This window comes from Lytechinus variegatus, chromosome 7, assembly GCF_018143015.1.
Source record: "Lytechinus variegatus isolate NC3 chromosome 7, Lvar_3.0, whole genome shotgun sequence".
Lineage (NCBI taxonomy): Eukaryota > Metazoa > Echinodermata > Echinoidea > Temnopleuroida > Toxopneustidae > Lytechinus > Lytechinus variegatus.
The window spans coordinates 1,318,639-1,345,905 of NC_054746.1; the positions used below are offsets into that span (position 1 = coordinate 1,318,639).

At 36.2% G+C, this 27,267-nt stretch overlaps 1 long non-coding RNA gene across 1 annotated transcript in view; it reads left to right on the forward strand.

Annotated features, from left to right (window-relative positions):
- Positions 1–329: 329 nt before the first annotated feature.
- The window catches only part of LOC121418163, a 30,966-nt gene continuing 4,028 nt past the window's right edge, over positions 330–27,267 (forward strand). The window contains exon 1 of the long non-coding RNA XR_005970429.1: positions 330–793. This is a non-coding gene — a long non-coding RNA (uncharacterized LOC121418163). The remainder of the gene's footprint in view (positions 794–27,267) is intronic.

Sequence of the window (27,267 nt, forward strand, 5' to 3'; positions counted from 1 at the left end):
GGCTTAGATTTAGATCTTTACTTTCAGTCAAATAAAAGGTGTTATGACGACGTATGACGTAGTGTGACGTATTGGAAGAGGGTGTAAAAAGGACATTTGTTTGAAGACAGCCCCTAAATACTCCTACAACAAATCATCCATCTTGTAAGTGGTGAACTATCGCACTACAAACTACTTTGTGAGAGAGTCATGTCGTAATGATACCCTGACCAATGAGAGGGGAGATGGGCGTGGCTAGCTAAAGATAGGCGGAAACAGGAAAGGTTACACGATATGCGGCGCGAATGAAATAGAGACCTCTTCAGAATCGCTAATTAAGGGCAACTTAAAGCATAAAGTCTAATGATTTTATGTCAACGTCATAACACATAGGCCCATGTCGTATCATTTCATGTTATGAATGTAGATTGGTTGACGGATAGGGTGGGAAAACTTCATGCGTTGGGTGGAAAGTGGCGGGCGGCCGAGAAGACTAAAGAAAAGTATCGTTAAGTCTGTCTCCCGGTTACCGTGGCAACTCCTCCAGCATGACAAGTTCCCTGAATGGGTGTATAAAATAGTTGAGTATACGGGTAAGGGAGGCAGTGAGTGAGAAAGGAAGCAACGGACAGCATCCTGATTAGCCATTTAGGGATAAAAGACTGAGTACTTTGGAGGACATCTAAACAATAAGCCGACGTTCTCTTTTTATACCGTGTAGTGACAGCAAAGACGAAACATCGGTAATATAATAGTCGAAAAAAAATTGCGAACCGCCTGCCCTTGCAATCTCTTCACATTACACTTTTTTCAGGTGAGAAACCTTGTCTTTTTTCTTTTCCTTTTCCTTCATATTTTTTGCCTGTTTATTCGTAAGTTTCAAAAGCATTCATATTTGGTGCAATTTCATTTTCAGAGAACCTTGGATGATAGATGATTGATTATTTTAAAGGTATTGAGGGTTTTATTCATTTCACTATTTCATGTTGGGCATCAAGAAAAAGGAAAAGGTAATGCGTAATAATCTTCTTTACCATTACGAATGGGATATCATTATTTTCAACTTTTCATTCATATTTGTTTGGTTTGTCATAGATTATCAAGCGATGTGGGGGTTGTATGATACTCGATTAATAAACATGTCATGAAGATCTTATTTATGAAAGACAAAATGTGAGGAAAAAACACATTCTCCCGACAGTGATTCTAACATTCTTAAACTCTTTTTCCATGATTGATTTTAATCCAACATAAATAAGAATCTAATAATAATGATAATATATATATATAGCATTTATGAGGCGCCAAGTATCTAGTTGCCTATTCAGTGGCGCCCTATACAGTATATAACTTTTTAAAGACATTGTTACCGTTTCTTACACCGAAATGCAGAATACTTATGTACATTTTATGACATAATCATCGCGATTACATTATTGTACATATACGATTCTACATGTTCGTGAAATAATAAACTATTTATGACAGCTTTACACCTCGTCTTCTACGAAGGACATCCACTAATATGAAAGACAACATCTCGCCCAATTAAAGCTGATATAACGTAATGCTTCATTAAAGTGTTAACTCAGAGAAATAGCCTTTGAATGAATGATTGATGTCACATATTCTTCGACGGTTCTAGATAATATATTGACTAAGGACCTTAGTGTATGAATTGTACAATCTTGTAATTATTTTTGTCATTAAACAATTAATATAACAAGTTCTTCTTGTCCGCTGATGGAAGATGCATCAAAATGGTTTTGTAACATTGTAAAAAAAATGTATTTCCATTTCTTCTTCAAACAATTATTATACTGAGCCTAAGATTATTCTTGCACTTGTCCAAGCATTGTTAATCCGTCTTGAAACATGATAAATAATACTTAACATGACAGTAATCGAAACAAGAGTTTATGGGGAGAATAGCCATTTTACAGATTTATGATTGATTTTCCCAAAGGAAACTCAATGTGAAGGTATACATCAGTACCTTTTCCTAATTGCTTCTTGTCACATTTACGGCTTGCAATTCTAACCTAATGACCGCATGGAGACTTATTTGTCTTCAAGGAAATCTGCAATTGTATCACGTGTGATTTATTTTTGAAATTTTATTTGAACAATCCATGGCAATGAATGATTTGACTAATATTTATGTCTTGATATTTTAAATTTGACTATGAAATTAATCTTTTATGCAAAATAGGTTGATATATGGTTCACAACTCATGTGTAACCATATGTCTTAAGATAGGAGAATCTTTTTTTAATTTAATGACTGTACTTATTAAGAAACAGACATCTGTATCTAATAACTTGAGAAATAATATTTATTTGTTTTTATTCAGTTCGTTTCCCAAAATTGACATTCGAACTTAATAAACAAAATTTTTATAGAATATAAAGATGGAACTGCATGGGGTTTTAAGACTTATTTTTTGCTTTATGTATACAATGTACATTTTAAAGCTCTTGGATATCTATAACATAATTTTTGGAACTCTTTTTCAGGGATTCTATTCTTAATTCACTACAAAGGCTGCAGAAGTTGTAGTAGTAGTACTAGTAGTAGTACTACTACTAGTAGTAGTAGTAGTAGTAGTAGTAGTAGTAGTAGTAGTAGTAGTAGTAGTAGTAGTAGTAGTAGTAGTAGTAGTAGTAGTGTAATAGTAGTAGTAGTAGTAGTAGTAGTAGTAGTAGTAGTAGTAGTAGTAGTAGTAGTAGTAGTAGTAGTAGTAGTAGTAGTATAATTCAGTTGACTAGTAAAGACGCCGTCGCGACGCGTCGTCTAGTTAACTGAGAGCTTTAGAACTCTCAAGTAGTTTAATTATCGATTTTTTATTCACAGTGAAAAAATGAGTAAGAAAAATTGATCTTTTGATAAAATGCTGACTTTACGAAAGCGCCGAATCTTGTCTCAAAGAAATATTTACATAAAGAGTATCTTGCCTTCTATTCAAAGGTGCGCGCTCCCACTTGTTGAATTCTGTAGATTAGATGCACTCAGTTTCGCTAAAGAAACAAGATTGATGTCTTTAATCACAATGTATTCTGAGGTTGTAGAATTGAACAAGGTTACCTTGATTTCTTTTCATCTTGTTCGCATAGTCTTATTTTTGTTGTGATAATGAGTCCCCCGCGTCTTGTAATTGACCAAGGAAAGGTTGTATCTCTATGTCAGCGATAGTTTAGAAATCGTTTTTTTTTGCCAATGCTCACTATAAAACAGGCGGATGCCTCCTATTCTGAATGTTTTTATACAGTTAGTTTATTAATACCGATACATTTTTAATTACTTCATGTAGTCGTTAGGAATTTCAAAGAAATTTATTTGGAAGCAAGATGAAACAAAATTAGTACATGCTGGAAAAAAATCGGTATAAAATCATTGAGGCTATTCGTAAAATACGTGCCGTGTGAAGGTGCGTGTATGGGTGAATGTGAGTGTGCGTAAGTTAAATGTGCGTGTGTGGGTTGTGTGTAAGAGTTGTGCGTGGCGTGTGTGTGTGTGTGGATTTTATGTGAACGTTCGTTGATTGTGTGAATGTGTGGTAGGGTATGTGCATTAAAGACGGAAAAGGACCGTGCATTATTTTCATTTTTCTCTGAAAGTTCATCAGACAATGTAAAGTGAAGATTATGGTTGTGTGTGATATGACATGATGGATATAGCCTTGTATCTCCATATCGATTATTTTTAAAGGATGTTCATTTACTCTTACACCTTGCATTCACTTTGGATCTTACGCTTTAAAGTAAAACATGGATATAGAACGCATGAATTATTTAAAAAAAAATCTGCAACACTGTTTTGATTGAGAAAGGAAAAACCATATGTATAATGAAAGTCAGATGAAAATCATGCGATGCAATTTGAATCATTTGATTCCATGAACAGAATGATGTATATTTTTAAAGTTACTTTCAAGTGTCAATGTAAGTCCTACTGGTGTTTATTGTCTTGCTTTTTTATTTTTGCTCGTAGAATGAACTTTCCCAAACTTGTCAAATTTAATGTTATTCTCAGCTTTTAGCTGTTTGCGCTGTCGAAAATCAACAGAAAACTCGCCTTGACAATGAGAAAGAAAACATTTCTATTTGTTTTTAAAGCTCCTTTGAGTAAACGCTGAAGTACAGGTGTCGTATGATCATGATTATAATTCTTGCGGAATTCCGGCTCACTTCTGTAAGGAGACACGCAGGATAGTACGGGCATGACTGAGACGGTCCGGGTTCTCCAAGGAATTTCTAAGTGGTGTGAAGGATCTCCCCGAGGACCCATTCATTGTGAGAATATTGACTTCTCTGGTTTCCCGGCAAGATGAGATTCGCCTAATTTGGAGTATTATCCAATTCTACCCCCTCACTCCTCTTGATTTATCCCGTGATGGTTGTGGTTGGCTGGGTAAGGAGGGTATTGCCGGTTAATCGGGGCTAACAAAAGATGGAAAAAAGGAGAGGCACATGTTGATCGTAGGCACGAGAGCGCTGGAGTTAATGCGGCGGTCACATCGACAAAACCGAACCGAAACCGATTAAACCATGACGTTATCACAAATGACTTACCATCGGTCGGTTTGGAATCGGTTACGATGGTGTGACTGTAACATAAATGGGGAAAAGAGAGGTTTGAAACCGAGAGTATTAATGGAGGAACAAAGAAAAGATGCCGGAGGAATTGGAATATTAGAAAGGATAAGGAGGGCGATATCAGTTAATGAACGTGAATTTGTAAGATGGGATGGAGCCATAAATGAAATATTCTTGTAAGGTACACTGCAGCTTCACGCCAAGAAAACAATGATAATCTTCCCTAATATATTTTTAGTCTTATCTCAGGGTCGTTTTTAAGATGTTAACAAAAAAAAGCTCCTCATCGTGAAAAAACTAATTATCTTGTGATAGCATCTCACCAAAATGCTTGATTTCGATTAAGACGACTTCTATTCAAAAAATGTTTTTCTCTTTCAATACTCTAAACACTTGTTGTTCTACATGCATGTTTGCTTTGACTGTAAATGTTGCTTTTTTATTAACTTACACACTTATATATCAACTATAAACATGCTATAATTCTAATTCGAAAAAAGTCATTTATGCTGAATATTGATTCATAAAAACATTCATGTATTAACAATAATCGACGATTTATATATCCTATATTTATCATTATTATTATTTTATTATCATGATTATTATTATTATCATTATCATTATTATTATTATTATCATTATCATCATCATTATTTATTTGGCTCACCTGTGCCTGAGAGGCGAAAAAGCGAACTGAATCACTATGACCCGCAGGTCTCTCCTCCCAATAACTGGTTGGGGAATGCAGGTGGACCACTACACCGGGGTTTCCCCCTACTCTTATTCGAATAGTGCAATGGGTTTTTAACGTGCAAAGGTGGTGACTCTCATCTACACAGGGCCTCCATTTAACGTCCTATCCGAGGGACGGAGTGTTTTCCATTGTAACATAGCCTGCATCTATGAAACATGGGAGAGACGTTTACACACAACGCACTAGCTTCAGTCATCCGCCTGGATGGGATGAACTCGAACCCACGACCTTTGGTTCGACGGGCAGACGCATTATTGACTGAGCCAACAACGCTCTCTAATTTTCAATTTGCATCCATTCTACCTGCTATCAAACGGTAGTAAGATGCAAGCAATATAAATTCTGAATGAAACAGGTTGGAATGATCCTCTCCACAGCAGTAATTGTTATTTAGGTGAAGTTGTAGGACGGTGGATTGGTGGTAATTATTACAATTCATATTTTCTATCGATGATTTGCTTTGAAATCTACCTCATCGAAAAACAGTCTGTAGATTATAGGATACTCACCTACCCGCAGATGATTCATTCCTTTTCAATGTAACCATTTGTCGGGAGCGGTGCATTTACAATAATATCCAATATGGTCATGTATTATTATTATCATATATATAATAATGTGTAATTATACATGTACAGCAGCTTTGGCAACACTTTTATTTAAATATTTTGTGAAAGAAATGGATGAAGAGAACAATGGCAGGCGTAGCTTAAATCAAAGTTCCCCAGAGCAATCTACCCTTTTGGAAAAATTGGTGATGCCGAAAAATGTCTCCGCCGGGAATCGAAGCCAGGCCCCCAGCATTGGACGCTGGTGCCTTAACCACTAGACCAGAGGCGGGTTAGTGGTTAGGGCGACCCCGATCCGATTGAACGTCAGATAAACACATTTTCGACACTATACCAATTATAATTTCTTTTGTCGGGTGTAGGAATAAATATATAACAAAAATGAAAAAATATATATATTACTGGTTGAATTGCAGCTATAGCAAAATATTATCATCATTACATCGTTTTAAATTTCAATCGTTCCTTAAACGTAAGCAAGGGGCGTAAAATATGAGGGCGAAAAGCTGCATTTTTCCCATGAAATATCCATATGAGAACTAAATGAAGTATAATCTGGGAGATCAAAATAACATGCCTTGTTCTGGTGTCGTAGCTATGAATAATTTCCAGATGTGTATTTTTATTCATTAATGACAAAAACAGGTTTTAGTCACATGTTGAAAAAAAATGGCAACCGAATGTCTTCCCACCTTTCGTCCGAGATCCGAGGGGAGTGTTGAATTGATTTTCTCTGAACGAAACCGAGAGTCATATATGCGAATTATCAGTAGCGGTATACAATGGTGAATTATTTATTTTCCAATTTACAATCATAGCCGGATTTCCATATAGCCCTTATTACTTATCATCGACCAGGAATGCATGTATTATGAGTATTCATTTTCGTTATGTGTTTATGTTGTAACACCCAAGCTGTCCAATGTTTCTAATGAAGGATTAACTCTAAAGTACTCTGATAAAAAAAAATGCCAGGTCAAATTGACCCGGAAATTGGTCAGATGTGGTTACAGCGTGTTCCAGGTCATACTTATCTTATTCCTAGTTTTTTTTCTGCTCCGGAACGGAATGTGGTTCCCAAATTATCTGTTTACGGGTCAAATTTGACCAAGAATTTTTAAAAGTTCAGAAATTGGGGACTCTGACCCAATGTAATGTCAGTTTATTTGGAATAGGCCTACAGTTCGCTCTTGAGAGGCCATATGAGAACTCTTTCGTATATACGTTAATATACGTTTCAACCAAAACTAGAAACATGTTAATCTTTTTAAAGTTTAAAACATTTTCATCCAGCACATATATTATTGTTTTATTTGAAGATTTCGTAACAACTGGACGATTATGAATTACTTTGTCTTGCAGAGATATCTAATATACCCCCCCCCCCTGTTTAATCAAACCATGATTGTGTAAAACCTAAGGCTTGGTATTACTGTTAGAAGGTGGGACATACAAATAGGAGCTTATAACCCTCCATACTCGAATACGTAGATTTCATTTTCGATCTTAATTTTATTGAAGAGTTCAGTTGTCGGTGATTGATTCACTTCAGCAATTTTTTGCATTCGGCAATTTTTTCAAGAAATACATTATTTCAATAAATGATGCAACCCAAGGGCATCTAAGCTGGAGATCGAATCGTGAGCGGTAGGCCCAATGTCTTTTCGGAAATGTTTTGTCTAATAAAATGAACGAGAGTCGTCATTGGAAAGTCTAAGCAAATGAACGACTACTATTACAAACATACGATAGTTGTAACGCGATCTTAGAGGTCTCTTTGGTTTTGGCTTATATTTCAGTAATAACCTTTGATGCATGTATAAGCGTGGAGGGAAAACTAGTCTTTTCCATAGTTTAATTGAAGTTTGGATATTGTTTGTGCCGCTGCGTGAAGATGTTACTTTCATACTGTGGGTGAACATTGATAAGGAAATCAAGACACGTTTCTTATTCTTGTTTAGCATAAAGTGATTGATGGATTAGTTGGTTGCAACAAGTTGTTGACCAAAAACGAAAACGGGTATATTCCATGATTCAGTGTAAACTGAATTACGGAATCTATCCATTTAAAAAAAATCATTTTATCAAGTGAGACAGCAGTTCAAAACGTAGGGCTTCGCAGTTTAGTATGGTGTCCACGTGTTCAGGCCTACGTGATACTTTTCATGCTCTCGTGATTTTTTTTTTTCAAAATTAAGAATGGATTTGGAAACTTAGAAATGGGGCTTTCGTCTATTTGTCAACCCTTGAAGTGAATTTGGAAAAAAAATCAAACTTATCAGAAGATAATTAGTATACCAGTCGTCAATTCATTTTAATGGAGAATGCTCTATTACTCTGGACACTTTTCTTGTCAAATGGGCAGTGGGGTCGGAAAGTAAATTGGGACTGACTGATACCAAGAATGGCGATGAGCTGTTGCGCTGGGATAAGGCACGCGCCTTTTGGGCTGGTGTAATCACGGCGGGCAGAGGCGCGATCATGTATTACCCCTCGGGCAACAAATGCACTATTCTCTAGAAACGTTGACTTCCGTAGAATGTCACGAAGTGTCTCCTCCTCGGACGCTACCAGAATTACTTTTTCTTGTAATGATCACAATATTCCAACTTGGTATAAGACAGACTACTTTCAGCACCATGGTTTTAAATCCGACTGGAAAGTTTCCGAGAGCTGAGAATAAAAGTATTGATTGGACTTGTTCTAAAGCTCTTTAAAACGTTTGATGGAATTGAACTGTAAAGAGAAGCGACATTTACAATTTCCCCAGCGACTTTTTTAGAACCTTACAATACGAATGCGAAACTTGGTAGTCGGTCAATACTTTCCGGTGAAAATTTGAGATTTGGTTTTCATGAAGTCCGTCGAGATAACCGCTCACACATAGGTTTTAGATAATATCGCCTCTTCAATTTGTATTAGGCAATTTAAAGTTTATGACACTAGCTTTTTAGTCGGTAGACAGTTCACGACTCAGCTTTTAAGACATATAATTTGGGTCAGGAAATCGTAAAACAATCAACTTCACAAATATAAACGTCTCTGTTGTTGTCATTCATCCCCTCTGTATCGAAATTAATACATGTTCATAATGATCTGATATCTTCGAGTAATATGTATCATACAACGTTATAAAATGGCGATCTGTAACATGTTCTAATGTTCAAGATACCCTTTTCTACATTATGAACGTAAACAACTTCATGAACCGTTAGCGTGGTTAAAGGCCACCAAAAGACAAACAGGTCATAATCGGATTTTGCTTGAAAGTGGTTGAAAGTGTAATGCTTTAATGCGATTTCAATACTTGGGTCCTTATTTAACAATATGAAAGTGGGGTTGGAGAAATTAAGATTGGTCCCAAGGGAGACAACCAAGGTCAAACATACGTCAATTTACACGCACAATTGCAGAAACGCACATATACCCACACGGACATGCACGCACACCTATCACACTCACAATATAAACCATACCTACACACAATATACTATGCAAACACATCGGTATACAAATCCAAATAACAGATAATACTGATAAATGGACAATTAGATTGATCGTGACCCAAGATGTATTTGACAATATTTTGGAAGAACGGACACTCTGGCCACTCTAAAGAATAAATACAATCATAAAAGGAATACAAATCCGGTGATAGGTGATTAACGGTGACAGGTTAGCCATCACGCGTCGTTACCCAATCCAATAAAGCATGGAGTTTGACTTAAGTTATAATACTAGGTTAAGCACTGAAATAGGAGTGTGGGTTAGGAAAAGGCTGTGAGGAAGTGTGGGTGATAAGCAAACATATCGATTGGCGCACACGACACAATCTATCTGTTATCCTCATTTATGAAGGAAACTATGTAGGCCTGTATAACTCCTACTTGTTACCATAAATATCAATACTTTTCGAAGTTTCAAAGGTTGTATTAATACTTAAAAGTTTTATGCCGTCAATCCTGGTGCTTGCAACAGTATAGCAGTTTGAGATTGATTTCAATATGATATCTATTGTGCATTCATACTAAAATCAAGATTTCCCTATATTCTGTTTGAACCTAAAATACACGTAGAGCTTACCTGGTCACACCAGCGAAACCAATCTAAACCGACCATTGATTATGTCATTGGAAACGGCGTAATATATTTGATCGGTCTCGAGTGGGTTTCGCCAGTGTGACAGTACTTTGCATAAGTTGGAGTCAGTCCGATCAAACTCTGTGGTGAAAGAGCATAAAACCGCAAGAAATCACATCCCCTATCGTTGTCTGCAAAGTTACCAGGAAGCTGCTTACATCCTTGTGCAAGTTGACATGGAATGTACTCACCACAAAACTCATGGACGGTGCTATTGTCAGGCATTAACCCCAATACAGCAACGAAGATGTATCATGATGCGGTCAGTGTATCAGGGAGATGCTATCCATTTCTCTTCACATTCCTTTCTCATGTCACATTGATTAAGTGCTCTTTGTATCAACATCAACGGTGCGGAAAGAAAAGACAGATTTTCACTGCTACAATACTAAATTCATTTTGTCTTTTTTTCTTGTTCCGCCCGTCACCGACTTTGATGTCTTCCGTTCGTACGTGTCGTTTTGCGGAAATTCTTGCATCCAATTTGCATGATCCATCTCATTATTCAATCAGTTCTGACATTGTGGGACTGACCGCAAAATTTATACATTACTCTTTTAGTGCGTTTTTACCTCATGTTGAAGAAAGTTGAATCATTTAGGAAGTCCAACCATTTCAGGACGAAATGAGGTTGATGGCATTTCTTGTAGCATTCCAGGTGTTTTTTAGCACGTGCACACGTTGGTAAAATCAATGCCAATATCATTTTCATTTATTTTCAATACTATGATTAAAAGTAGTCCAGTTTAATAAATGCCTCGCTCAAGATGCCTCTGTCGGGAATTGAACCCGGACATTCTGGTTCATGTGTCTCGTCAGGAGCCTTTGACCGCCGGCCACGGCACCTCCACAATTCTATTTCGTATTGATAACATTATCACGATAATACCATATTAGTGTGTATCGCAATTGATGGATAGCATACTGTACTGATAATAATTCAATGCAGCAACCTTTTAGAATAACTGATGTCATTATATTTCACATTTCAAATCCATAATAACAAAAAAGGAAGATAGAAAACAATTTTGAATAGTTGTTACATGCGTGATATTCAGGATATTCGGACCACGTGCAACATTCTGTTGTAATTTCAAATACGATTAAACTTGTGTAGGTCTCTAAAACCGAAAGCAGATGAAATATTATTGAACTATATTATAATATCTTTTATATTGGGATCTAACCTCAAACCCCCTCCTTCCCCCTCTCCCTCTCTCTCCACCTCTCTTACTATCCATCTCTCCTGTCAATACCATGACATGTCAATTGATTTCCATTAGCTAGATGGAGGGGAGTCATGGGATTTTATTCTTCACTTTAAGATCTTTTATGAGTGCTTTCAGTACTATCCACACAGTACAGTCTTGGAAAACTCTTAATATAGAATGTGGTATGGAGATGATAAACATATCATACATGATTCACTGACAGTCTGTCATGTAAATGGACTTGTCAAGTACATGTCACTCACATTAAACATGAAATTAAGAATGTTTAAAGAAATTAAATTCAAAGCAGCGCAAATTGAGGGCGATTGATGAATACGTAATTACATGGTATAAAGTACATGATGTAAATATCGTGATCATGCCTGAAGATTATTCGACCACAGAACCACAAATGGAAGGGAACTAACTTAAGCTACTTGATTTGGGTAACATTGATCCACAGAAACAAGAATGGGGTTATTCGAATAAAACTTAATGCATAGAACACTTGATCGTTGGAAGTTTCTAGGATTGCAATTAGTGACGATCTCGAAAATTTGATCGTAGATCTTACAGAAATTAAAAAATATCAGGCCAATTATATAAAGTTGTTGTTTTTTTCTACCGGAAAAGGATTGTTTGATATTAATATTTAGATTTATTTATGTTACAATGTGAGAAGGTGCCACATCTTATTATGATGTTGTATCAGAATCAAACATTTGTATTTCACCCCAAACGCTTGAAAATAAATGACGCTATCCTAAGTGATAAACTATAAAATAACATTATATTCTTAATCATGCGCAGAGTATATCTATAAGAACAATGAACTACTTAAAAAGAGGGGCACAAAAATTAAGGTACAATAAAGACACTTTGTTATTTGGTAATTTCTTCATTGCTTCATAAAGCAGGCATGGATCATTAACTGATCCCTATCTGATGAGAGAAAAAAAATGCTTACATTGATAAATCGTTTTGGGTTTTTCGAGTTGATAAGGCCCTTGTTTGTCACAGAGAATAATAGTTTTAAAAAATGCACGAGAAAAACTAGGAATATATACTCATACGATTAAGAGATTAGCAAGACTTCACCTCCCATTTTATTTGCAAGTTCATCTTTCTTTTCTGTCTTTAGCGGGAGAGCAATTACTGTAGGAAAAGAGGGATGTGTCGGAGGAAAGTAATTTTTCATCCCTCAGAACAATATCGGGCAATCTCAAATCAATGGCGGCATGCTTTATGGGCGATTAAGATTTGTATCACGCCCTTCTTATCGGGTGGAGGGCACTCTGTTCCCTCGGTTGGGGCGGGGGTAAGAATGCTGTATTCGTATCACATTCCTTCATTTTTGCCATTATCCATTTCCAAGGGATGCATTAGTGCTAATGATACACTACAATCATCCATTATATGTTCAATCAGAGGTGAAGAAAAAGATTAAGTGTAAGAGAGGAAATGTTTGACAAAAATGTCTTACATGTGAATTTTGATCATATTCTCACTTTTTCGTATTCGGTTATTATATTTTGTTGAAATCACGTTAGTAATCCTCATTCATCTTGTCTGTCCTCTCAATTTGCAGACCCCTTGTGCGATGCAAGACGTCCAAAATTGCATGTGCACTGTTAAAAAAACCCTGATTTTAATGTTTTATTTAAGGAAATTTGTAAGGCTCCATACACCAAATACCAATTTCCTGTAATTTTACATAATAAAATGTAAGATTACGCAATCTGGTGAGATTACAGGTGTTCTCGAGACTCTGCTGCAGGAACTTCTTTTATTTTAAGGATAAATTTTTTAACAGTATGGGGAGCCTTTCTTCATGAATGTTTTTGTTTTTCCTACTTCTTTTCTGTCACCTTTTATGCACTAAGATTTCAACACAAAGTCCTATAGATTTCATTTTAGAAATTTTTTTTTTTTAATAATATAAATTCAATTGTATTCCCGCGTGATTATAATGACTTCATATTGTTTGACGAGGTTAAGGTTAGGGTTCAGTCAAAGAAACATGTAATATCTCATGGATAACTTTAGGCAGTAAATTTTATTTCAAAAGTGTTAGAATTTTCACAAAAAATACCGGAAAAGAATGCACAAAAAGACACACAGTGGAATTTAAGTGGGAACTCGAGGAGAAAACACTTTGAATCGTATTTTGATGAATTCTTCCTTTTCGGCATTAATTCCTGTCAACCGTATCTCTATATCTGCCCTTTGAGGGATCTTTTGTGTGAGACATTCTGCCTCCAATTCCAATATTTCCCACCGAAACACCTCAAAATCCTTCCCGCCTCAAGAGATTGTCGGGGTATCAAATTTTTCGAGCACATTAAAATGTCATAATTTTTGCAAGTGGTTCGGTCTCAATTATCTTATTTTCAGTATAAGGCTTTCGCACCGCTTGATCCATTGTTCTTCGCCGCCGAGACCCCCCTCTCCCCTTTACTCTACGTATCTCCTGTTTCTTTCTCCTTATCTCTCTCTCTCCACTCTGTCTCTTCTCCTCACTCTCCTTCTGTCTCTCATTCTTTGTTTTTCTCCTTGTCATTCATATCCTCCCTCTAACTATCTATCCATCACAATCTCATACACCAACCTGTTACGCTCACACACATACTAACGCACCCATGCGCGCGCGCAGGTTCACATCCAATATTTGTGGGTTATTTCCCTAATTTAGTTATCATTCTATCACTCGCTCTTCATATATTACACCTTTTGGTATTCAATTAGAATAGAGTAAAGAATACACTCTCGGAGTCTGTTCATGTCTTCTAAATATTTCTGGTATTATTGGTGTGGTCTCTCTCTATCTCTCTTTCTTTCCCTCTATTTACGCCAATGCCTTTTTAGTTTACCTTAACAAGTAAGTATACAATATTTTCTGTCATATCTTTTGACGAACGCACTGTATTATTTATGTGGGGTCTTTATATATCTATCTTTCATTCGTTATCTTTATCTCGATTTCTGTATTCACCAATCTCTTCACGTCAAACATTCTTGTTGTATACCTTTACATTAACATGTATGTATACAATGTGCTCTCAGAGTGTGTTTACATCTTCTAAAGATTGAGCTTTATCATTTGATAACTACAGTTATTTTTGTGGTTTTTTTTCTCTATGTCTCTAATGCTCTTTATCTATACATTTATATATTCACATCAAATGCCGTTGTAATATACATTCACAAGTATGTATACAATTTGCTCTCATAGTGTGTTCACATCTTCTAAAGATTGAACGTCATCATTTGATAACTACAGTTATTTTGTCGGTTTTTTTTCTCTATGTCTCTAATGCTCTTTATCTATATACTTATATATTCATATCAAATGCCGTTGTAATATACATTCACAAGTATGTATACAATTTGCTCTCATAGTGTGTTCACATCTTCTAAAGATTGAACGTCATTTGATAACTACAGTTATTTTTGTCGGTTTTTTTTCTCTATGTCTCTAATGCTCTTTATCTATACACTTATATATTCATATCAAATGCCGTTGTAATATACCTTCACAAGTATATATACAATTTGCTCCCATAGTGTGTTCACATCTCCTACAGATTGTTATTCATAATTAATGTTATTTGTGTCGTTTTTCTCCCTGTCTCCCTCGCTTTCTATTTATATACGTATCTATCTCTTCACTTCAAACGCCTTTCTAGTATAACCCATGATTAAGAATACACAATTTACTCCCACAGTATGTTCATATCTTCTGAAGATTGCACTGAATCATTTATTGATAGTTATATTATTTGTGTGGGTATGCCCCCCCCCTCTCCTCCCCCTCTTAATCTATTTATCTATCTCTTCACTGACGCATTTTTAGTATACCATCATGAGTAAGAATACACTTAACTCCCACATTTTAAAGATTGTACTGTATCTTGAAGAATATCTCCGTCTCCCTTTTCATTCCCTTTACAAAATACACACAGAAATGAGAATGTATACACGAAATTCACGATTTATTTACTCATTTTCCATGGTGTGAAAATCGGAGCGCTCGGTTACAAAAATTAATGTACTAGAAATATCTTCGGTGCGAATTGACCATTGATCTATTGTACTAAAATTATGAAAATGCACCTGTGAAAAAAAATTGGTCTGTGATTTTTAAGGCATGATTATGTAGATCAGCATACACCCACTCACCAATATTAATTCTTATATGAATTTCATCTGTGTATGAATCATATTAACCTGTTGAATACTGAATTTTGTGATTCCCATAGACTTTGTACAGGAATCAAAAAGTTCCAGTTGATTATCATAATTGTTTAGTGTCTACTGTAAATATTTATTAACCTATGTCATATTGTCATACTGTATATATTTGTATATTCATTTATATCTTTGTAATGATTTCTTTTATTGTTAAATTGACTCGAGTTGAAATGAAAATAAACCAAGCTGAACTTAACTTAACAGTAGGCAATGGGTTAATCAAAGCACATATTTCGATTTTATTTTTTTTTCCTTTTATCATTAAGTTGATATCTGCATGAGATGCTATCAATCAAATTTTAAATCACTTCCTTGATGCCTTTCAAAGTTACCAATTATCCTTTTTAACCAATTGCTCAATCATCCAAATACTTTCAAAGCTTTCTCCATTATGTGTCTCTCCATCACCCACATCCCCGCACAACTTACTAACATCATACCCTACTTCTCTCTCGCTCTCTCTCTCTCTCTCCCTCTTTGTCTTTGGCTCTCTCTTTCTGTGACACTTTCATCTTCTCTCTTCATATTTTTAAGTCCAAAATCTCTTGATCTCAACCCGAATGCTTTAGGATAATATCACACATCAAAATTTCCAGACATATCTATAGACAAGTTTCCCCTGAAAGCATTATCAGATTCCAAAGTGGGAAAAAAAAACCTTGAGTAGACAAATTATTCACATTCAGAAAAAAATGTCATTAATCCGTTGAAAATTTACCTTCAAAATCATGGTTAATGAAATTATTACTGTATCCTAGATTATAGTAATTGGAGTTCAGTGAACAGATTTAAATTTTTAAGGTAAGGAAATAACGTCTATAGACTTCAGGAAATTCAGCTTTCCAAAATAAATACCAACCTGGGCAATGTCAAATAAGAATTTTTATATATAAAGGTAAAAGAGAAAAGCCTTGACATGCAGTTCTTTAGTAAATATGAGATACGCTTTAGGCATGTCAATCAACGATAAGAAATAAATGACAAATCTACCTTACATTATTATGAGTATAATTTACGAGTAGTGCCGTGAAAACCAAGCTACCAAGCAGTATCCGAAGCAATAGGAATGCTCCAGATTTTAATCATAATACTCTCGCTTCTCATAGTCCCAAGACGATTTTGTATACAAGAGGTACTTGCACCATTATCTGCGTAGACGTGAAGTAATCATACGTGAGATCTTTATTAGGAAATGATATAACGGAGCTCTGTTTCTTAAAAAGCTCTGATGATTAAAAGTTCGAAATATTAACTTTGCAATCCTTATTAATTTCAATGATAATGATACTGAACAACAGCCGACCAATCAAAATCAAGGATTCCTATTCAATGTAACACCGCCCACCTTGTTTTATTTCATGCATACCAGTGCTTTTTGCATTTTACTAGATTTGTTTTCGATGATTAATGATTTGATATGCTATGGGGCCCTCTACGCTACATTGAAATGACAATCACCCGTTACTTGCCGACAATGATATATGCTAATATAATTTTTTATTAAAAAAAGATAATATGGAGTAAAGTAATGCCATACTCTTTCGATAGCAAATTAATATTGTGCTACAGACTGTGCTGGTGCACATGGTAGACCAAAGTTGAGAAAGTGTGTTCCCATAATGACATGTATGAGTCTTGTGTTTGATATCCTTAGCGCAGTTTTTCATCCATTTCTTCAATAATGATAAGAGGGGTCTTTTCAACATTACGGAAGAAAGAGAGACGGGTGACGAATACGTAGCCTCCCAGAATATCAAGTACATGATGTGAGGATCCGTCATCGTCAAAATAGCCCGTCCTTTACTCGGCAAATACACTCTAACTTCTTTTCTACTGAATTAAAGTTCTCAAGTGCCTTACCAGTGCCACTTCATGTCCATTTCCACGCGCTCCGCCGAGTGAGCGGAGTCATCTACCGTGTAACATGCCTTCAAAACTGAACCAATTAGACGTGGACAAGCACATGTCCCGTAACTGCGCTTTTTAGGCAAACACCAGAAGGGGCCTTGGAAAAACCGCGATGTAGTTAGTGTAGGTTGTACTTGCTCTTTGGAAGGGGCGTATAGGGGCTTGTCTCCCCTCTGCTAGAATTACAAAAGAAAACTATTGCACAGCTATCAACGCATTGCTTGATCTTGAATTTAAATCACTGATGCGTTGGTCGGCTTCTATGCTGGAGTCCCTCTCTAGACATGAAATAACATGCAATAAATATCCCCCTGAAAAAGACAACACATTGAGAAATTTCGGAAGACAAATACAATGTTTAGAAAATAGATTTCCATAAAAGAAAGCAATAATATTAGTTCTCACTTATATCCAGGGCCGCAGTTTTTAGCAGTCTCAATGAGCAGCATAAAATGAGAGGCGGAACGTAAACGATAAAGCGTGGTTTACTTTCATTCGAATTGTGTGGGTGATGCTTCCAAATCCATTTGAGCAGAATTCCCAATATCTATTTTTTGTTGGCATACGGTCGTTCGAATCACATCGTGTATATCCCAATTAAATTGTGACACCTCTCTTTTACACTCTTCTTGGTAATTTTGAAACTTGTATCGTCCCAAAAGAGTATAGACGCTGTCCTTATAAGAGGATAGTGATTCGTGTAATGTTTCAAGTGCTGCTGCTGTTCTAGATAATGAGGTGCATCATGTAAGGTATTTTTGGTGCATTGTAGGTGGTATGTCAGTGGGGCAAGTGTGGGGGTGTGTGAGTTTGTGGGTGAGTAAGTGTTGGTGTGTTTTGGGGTTTGTTTTTAGAGGCGTGTACAAATCAGATGTGATCATTTGCGCCTAGGGCCGAAGTTATTGCCACCTTCCGAATGTCTTGACACCCGGGATCAGAACCTCAAACCCCCGCCGTTCATGCGTTCCCGTGCAGCATGGATAAAAGTTCTGCTTTACAACACCCGGTTGTAGGGGTGGTGCGTGCGTGTCCCTCTCTTACAACATCTGAAGGGAGGCAGTCATGCTTGACTTCCAAATCCAATGAATACTGCTAGAATACTTGTGATTTTTTCCCAGATAATAGGCTTACACGATTTATAAAAACTCTGATTTCATACGTCATTCATAAAACTAACATATACGTTATGACTATCCTACTTTTGACATGTTATAAGCTAGGCCGGCACATCTTGGGGAAAAAGTTTGGCGCCAGCACCGTAATCTCTCTTTTCTTGTTACGGTTTTGTTTAATCAACATGGAAATGGATGTTATGTCCCATTCCTTCACGAAGTTCAGTGTTCATAAGTCAGTGTATATACTCATCTCGGTCTTAGACTTGGGTTATGACTAACCATATAAGTCATTGTGATTACTTTAGTTTAGAAATGATGTAATATAATCTATTACCAGACATTAAATAAATAATCGAAATGGAAAAGACGCTATAAATCGTATGTATTATCATTTGTTATTATTAAGTCCATTATGTTGCTTTGGAATGAGCGTATATCCTAGAATATATAACTTATATAGACCAAGCTATCATCGATGTGTTGGATCAGTTGGTAGAGCGTCCGTCTTATAACCGGGAGGTCGGGGGGGCGTTTCATGAAAGGACTTGTCGGAAGTTTTATCCGACAAGTCCTATTTTATCCCACAGTTACCATAGGAACAGTGCCTCTCAGCCAATCAAAATCATGGAAAGATGTCAGATCTGACAACTTGTCGGATGAAAATATTGATGAAACGCTCCCCAGGAGTTGAAGCCCCAGTCGCGTCAGACCAAAAGGCGTTAAAAGATTGGAGTTGCTGCTACCTTGTTTGGCTTTCAACGATTAATGGAAGGGAGCATCGTCGATCCGGCGCTGCACAGTGGCTGCAGTGCTTACGATTAACTGGGCAAAACTAAATTTTCAGATTATTTCTATTCAGATTTCGAACAATGAAATATGGATTTTCATTTTTTATGTCTTGTCATCGATAACTACTATGAAAATATATCTCGATGAGTACGTGTAAAAACGCATTTTTGTAACCAAATAGGCCTATCGCAAGACTTGCATGGATTGCATTTAAGCTGCTATTACCAAACAGAAGTATCATAGCTAAATATAATTTTGTTGCATGATGAAGGAACACTACCATGCAGACGTCACTCATTCTACTTTTAAACAAAATATTAGAATAATAATCATCATATTCACCAGATTCATAAATATGAAGCCAACACTATTGTACAAGTAAATATCAAAAATAGATGTGTATCATGGCTGAATCTGTGCCAGGGATACGAATTACGACGAGCAGGTAGTTTGCCATTATTTTCCCCGATGCGATGCTTGTAAGAAATTTACTTCTTTTGTCAGCCGAATCATATATCAATGATAAATGATCTAATTTATTACTTGTCCCGAATCTGGACAATAGTAGAGAAATGGGATGCTGATTCAATACGAGCCATATCAAAAGATACAACCCTGTAAAGGCGTAGGCGTATGAATGAGTAGTTTCCTGTTTATGACACGATGCACTGGAAGAGAACAAGATCAGGGGAGCATTTCATCAAGCAAAAAGTCAGCGATTTTCACTAAAGATTTGTTATAAACTACTGAAATCCTTCCATCTGATTGGCTGACAGCAACATTGTCAGTGAGGATCACTGACTCTTTTTTTTCAATGAAAAAGCTCCCCTGAAGTGGATGAGTATTTCGAGACATGCAGGCCTATGAACCACCGTCTATTTCAGGAGAATGGGAGAACTTGTTCCTTTTGTCACTTTTTAAAAGAAAATAGAACACGCGAATGATTGGTCGCGTCATTTATTGTAATCATCAATAAAGAAAATGAAAGAAACATGCTAAATATCATCATGACAGAATTATAAACTGGGTAGGTGCTGAGGAGAAATGTCATATGCACATGAGAGGAAAAGTAAAGTTACCTTGGCCTTTTTTTTTTAATAACACTGAGAACAGTATTCCACTCATGGTAATTTTTTTTGAAAGTATAGTTACAAATGTCTTGAAAAGAGGCGATGGCAAAACCTGGAATGGTTATCGGGTTACAGTTTATAACTTACTGCTGTACCCCAAAATGTTCTTTATTCATTACTTAAAACAAACTTTATTGTCGACGAATGGGAAGAAATTGAAAATACAATATTTTATAAATGTCATTAAAGTGGGATGAATTTGTAATCCTATCAGATTAAGAATTTTGGTCGTTTGTGATTTTCTCTCCATTGTAATGTAAGGAGATGTTAAGAATTCTGGATGAATCCCTCTCCCGAAAAACAGGAATCCGAATCGCGTGATCAAGGATCTCAGATCTACGAAGCGTTTCACGAAAGGACTTGCCGGACGTTTTATCCGACAAGTCCTGCTATATCCGACAGTTACTATAGTAACAGTGCTTCTCAGCCAATCAGAATCAAGAAAAGTTATCAGGATAATATTGATGAAACGCTCCCCATGATATATTTATTTAACGGCCTTTCATTTTTAGTTTAAAAAATTTCAACGTTGAACACGTTAAAGCTTTCTTATCATTTATATAATAAACATTCTAGATTCTTCGAATAACATTCCTTGTTAATTTGTGCATGGTACTCCTATTTCAAAACGTGTCTGATGGATTTCGTGGTTGATTCAGCTGGTAATATTATGCAACACGGAAATATATGCATTGCAATACTCAACTGACCTCTTTCGAAAATGTAGTATTGCTTTATTAAGTTGAAATTACTGAAAATGTCTTTGAGCCTGTGAATGGATTAAGGTCAATCCTGTGCAATATGCCACCATAAAACATTGATATTGAGCGAAAAAAACTTGACCTCGTTAAGCCAGTGTCGCTTGATAAGTTAAAGTGCAATCACCTTTAAAGTGTTTTATTAAAAACTACCAATGCAACATTCAGACTTAGATCATGGCTTATATAGGTTCATATAGTCGGTCTTTGTTTTTACCGCCATTACACCAACCATTAGAAGGGAGATGGTAAGGAGTTCACTGTAAAAAAAAGACTGAAATTACTCAGTAAAATTGAGGCAAAAAATTGCCTTAATTTTTTTTCAAATATTTATAAGTTTGGCAGTTTTCAGTCAGATTTGCTTATTTTCTTTGCATCCATTTCACTCAAGTAAATTAAGTAACAACAACTTAATTCAATAATTGAACAATCACTAAACTATTTGATAAAAAACAAATGGGGGAGTGGACTTTCGTGATTCGAAAGGCCTCTTCCCATTGTCGCACTTTTTAATAGTGGAATAATTTTCATCTTATCCATCTTTTATCCATTATTATTAGACTTTTTGCACTGTCACTTACCTGTACATGATAGGTACTGAAATTTATATTTATACGCGACCGGTTCTTCCTAACAAATAAAACAGTGAGAATAATATTAACATTTTCCGAGAACCGTAAACGAAATCTGGAATTTTCTGATGAGTGATTATTTAATGTTGCTCTTCCTTTGATTCAAAAAACAATTATCCAAAACAATTTCAAACACACATAGATCTGATAGTTATTTTTAAAAAAAATCAAACATTTATGTCCTCTTATTGAATATTCAGGAACTACTTATATAAGGCTTTAATTGAAAAATGTAAGTACATTCAACGTGATTTTATAACTAATGATTATCTTGGCCTAATTGGAGTTAGATTTACTTAATCAAAGCAAGCTAGAAATACGTGAATTTTCGTAAATGCACAATGAAGCCAAATAAATCAAGCAAATTAAAAGACACGTTAAATCTACAGAAAAATCGAGAAATAATTACAAATAACAGGTTCTACTTATATACATTATGATAACTACTAATTCAGAGAATTTTTGTTTACAGTGTAGTGAGATTGGCTTTAGACCTGTTGTCCAATACACAAACTTTCTTCGGGCCTATAGGCCTCACTGCATAATGTTATTTCATTTCTTTTATTTATTCTCGATTTACATTATTGTTGGCAATAATCTGCAGGGTTTATAATTTTACAACATTATATTTGATTAGGCTCTTAAGATATTGACTCCTACTATGGTTAGACACGGGGAAACTTGGGTATGTCATTAATATCTATTCGTGCAAGAACAGTTAACGATACAGACAATCGTGCGTAACTTACATACCTTTATTTTATATAATACTGGGGCAGTTGTGTAACATCATTAGGGCTATCTTACCAGCAAAATGTAGTATACTCCTAAATACATGTATTAGAGAGATCTGTCAGCGACCTCTCCTGGGATCGCATATGTTGTCTAAAGCCCCTTTCACATGTTGTAAGCCGTGTTGCGATCGGTCTTGCAACAGTCTTATAGCCTATATTATCGCACCCAGTCGCAAGACTGGTCTCTGTACATGTGCAAGTGTTGTACGACCTCCAGTCGAGTAAATGCGACTACTTAGTTGTGCCACCTCTCGCACCAAGTCGTACAACGTTGAACAACACTCACACGATGATCGCCCGACCGATTGTACGATCTGATGCGAGTGAATCGATCGTATTTGATCGTGTTTGGATTTTGAATATGTTCAAAGTTCAGATGCGACCAGTCACGACCACCTCGAGTTCGTGCGACCGTCTACAACGACTGCGAGTGCTCGCAAGACACCAAGAGATTGATCGTGCAACAACAAGAAAAAACTGTTGCAGGTGGTCGTAAACAGGTCGTACGTCAATTGTGAAAGGGGCTTTAGGAAATGTGTCTTTTGCATCACATGTTCATCATTCATGACATTGGACAAACATGACTAAAACGGGATGAATAAATCATTAATAAATTATCATTTCAAATCGACTGAGATCTTTCCTTTCTTTGGTGTAATAAATCTAAGAAATCTTAGTTTGCGTAAATGAGGTAAGACAAAAACTTTCAAAACAATGTAAATATATTTTAGGAGGACATGATGAATTCAGTTTATTCCAACATTGTTGGGAGTGACATGGCGTATCGTCTTTCCATTACACAAGGCGGTAAAGTACGATCTCATGTAAAACACCCAAACAAGAATTAGGCTATTGAAACAATGTGATTCTCATTGATCAGAGAAAATGCATACAGACAACCGAAATAAAACAGTGTTTTGGAGCGAATCACGTCTTGAAAGATGTTGGCGGGAAGCAATCAAATGCTGCAGCGTATACGATGCAATAATTCAGGGCATGCCTTTTTATAAAGGCTTACTGGTCCTCACGGGTAATCAAATTCATCTCCGACTCCAAAGGAATCAACCAATAACAGCTCCAGTCTGATATATGTCATTAGTTCCTTGGAGATGTTCTGCCCCGACCGCCCTGGCGCGGGAGGATTGGAATGGTTATGTTAGGCAATGTTGGGCTGACAATGTTGAACCGTGATACGCACGGAAACTCATGGGAATCCGTCACAGAGGATACTTGCATGAAGATTAGGCGAGCCAAACCCTGAGATTGCTAACACGACTAGGGCGAGGTTTACACCATAAGTGACTGTAATAATTGTGTAACCTGGTCTGTGCATTCCATTGTGGCTATCAGATTGTCTTGGTACTCACCAGCGTGGCATTAGTTTGGACTACAATCGGCTGAATTGGATGTTTATGAAAACCCTATATATAGATTCAATCATCAAAGTAAAGTTTGGGATCTGAAAAGTAAAGTTTTGGGGCTGTGGACATGGTTTGAAGAAATTAAAATATAACAGCATATTACTCGTGGTAATCTCCATGTCAGAAATTTTCCAATACTCGAGGAATAGACCGTGCGCTTATACGCATTAGTATAGCGAATGGCAAATACAAACAAAAAGAATGGATGGATTGAAAATAAGGGTCGAGAAGATGAAGCAATAAACCATCTTCCTCTACGGGTAAAACACGTCACTGAAGATGCAATATCACCTCTATGATATCAAACAATATTTACTGATTTGCAAACAGCTCCAAGTGACGTCCTTAGGGGAAGGAAGTCATGATTTCAGAGAGGAAAGTTGACAATATTCTTGTCCATAAAACTTGGAGATTGATCCTACACTTCTGCAAACAATATTGCCCCTTTATATTATCTAAGCTTCAATAGAAGGCTTCTAAACGTCATGTCGTATACATCTATCGCACAGGGACATGCAATCTGCTATGTGTGGTGCGCTATAAAAGAACCAAGTATCATTATCATCCTATATACTACGATTAAAAATAGACAAACTTTTCCAAAGAGAAAAATATAAAAAGGTGATGTTTTATTTATGAATTGTATCGCAAATAAAAGAAAATAGATAAAATACTGTGACTGCAAAGGCAGTATGGAGTTTGTAAACCGTGTAAACATTTTTATTTTAAATGATGATTGCTTGCGTACCGTTGTATTGGCGTCTGGACGTTTTCGATGACCTGATACCTACAGTATATTGACATTAAGGAGGTGTCCATCCAATGGATAATCACTTGACTATCCTAATGTATCTGGTACAGTCATAACAAAGAAAATAGACTACGTTATTTCGAATGACATACACTGTAAAAAAAAGAACTGTGGTATTAGAACTGACATTAGTTGGTGTTAATGGAGGACCACACCCTGGTGTGTTAAAATTACACCATAGAGATTGAACATAAAGCCAAAGAGTGTATGTAAATGTGACAACCAAAGGTGTTGTAATAACACCTATAGAGGTTAAACTAACACTGTCAATTAAACACCGGTGTAAAATGACTGGTGTGATTCTCTATGTACACAGGTTAACACCACAGTTTTTGCAGTGTATCATCGTCCGATTTCGAGTCTGTAGTGAATGTAACATTACAGCATTGACTGTCGACGGTATACAAGTAGGTTGACGACAATAATCATGGACCTAATAGGTCCATGATATAATCAACCTACAAGATTTTCACTTCAAAGAAGAATTGAGAGTATTATAGAGTTTTGGCAAAATAACCAAGGTAATTACATGGTATTGTAAAGCTAATGTACTGATTTTATATTTACATCATTTACATCAAAGTAAAAAAATCAAATCTATTGACATCGTGCATATTTGTTATAATTCATAAATACACAAAAATATTGTTCTATACATTTTTAAATATGTATTTAATGCATCTCAAGCCTATTTGTACGAATTAATCAATATTATGTTGGTGCATGTCGATTTAAAAGTTGATGAGCATAAAAATTAGCTTGGCAATGAACTTAAAGTTCTCCCTCACCACCCCCTTCCCCCTGAAGAAGGTTGTTGTTTTTTTCCCCACATTTTCAGATAATCATGGCAGGGGTTGCGGAACGGTTTTAAAAGTGGGGGAAGGGGGGGACTGACCATGCAAAAAGTCACAATCATATGGTCATTTTGACGTTTTTGTACACGGTTTAAAAAAAGCCCCCCCCCCGCTTCTGCGGTCCCTGCATGGTAAGTCCAATTACCAGCATGACAAAGGCTAGTCGTAGCTTGAAATTAGAGCATTTGAAATGTTAATTCCCGCTTGATCAACCAGGATGTATTCAGGGGAGTATATCATGAAACAAATAGTGAGTGATTTTCACTGACAGTTGTTATAAGCTACTGAAATCCTTGCATCTGATTGGCTCAGAATGAATAAGAGAGTACAAATAATTGACTGTTTGGTTCATGAAACAGTCCTCTGGTTTAGGGGTTTAGGTGTTTTGATGCAACCAATCTACCAAATCTTTCATAGACAAGTACTAAAGGTAAATGGTACAAATCATAGTATATACATGCAATATCTAAATAGATATGAGTATGCGCACTGCATAACAATTCAGCTCAGTTCAATTTATTTATTTTTCAGATTTATTCAGAATGATTTCAAAGAATATCCGAAAACTCATATCCTTATGAGAGCCTGAAATGGACAGGGAAATTTGCTCATAAATGAAATTATAATTTCAATTGTATATTACTTTCGAAGAAGTTTTCTTCAACTTTATTGGTCTATCATGAGGCATAATCATGGGTAAATCACATTACACAAATCACGACTCCATGCGTGAATTAAAAAAAGATGGTATAGCTTATACCTCTCGTTTTCTGGACTACTTCTCCCTCTTCCTATTGAGTTTCTTTTCTCCGGGAAAGGGGGATGAAAAGGTCTGACAATGATCTACGTGTGTGGATGAAATGCCATATGATGACATGGCCTGCCGCTGAGCCATGGCCATCCATTCTTCAACTCATCCCTCACCTCTTGGATGGATTTCCCAATGAATAGGCCGTGTCATGTTACTCTATATAGCACGACTAGGAGGATGAAGGCGAAGATAAGTCGGAGCGTGCCGGCGAAAGAGAGTCCATACGATACAATAAAGAGGCACAATAACATGCCTTCCAACGCGCGTCCATCACTCCTCCGCCAATATACCAGCATCATAATTTAACTGGAAGCTGAAAAGGCAGATTTGATTTAATGTATTTCATCTGTAAACCCTAACATGCCTAATGTGTAAATGATTATCGTGATAAAGCGGCCGTCATGCGCTCCAGAAAAGAAGGAATGGAATAAAGCACGAGATTATATAGGTTATAAAATAACAACCATTAAAGTGATAAATGTCACATCATGAAATTATTGCGTGTGATATGAGGGGTACAGAAACTCATTTACTTTGACAGAGATGAATGCATGAATACAGAGCCTGCTTTGTGGTACCGATTTTTAGTATTTTATTATAAAAAATAATCGCGTGACGATAACTTATGTTCGATAAAGTTGTCTACATACTACCATTCCTGGTTCTGGTAAAGTATACAATATTTTCCCAGATGTCCGGATGGGTTGTTTGTTCATACAAAACGGCAATTTTAAGGTATTT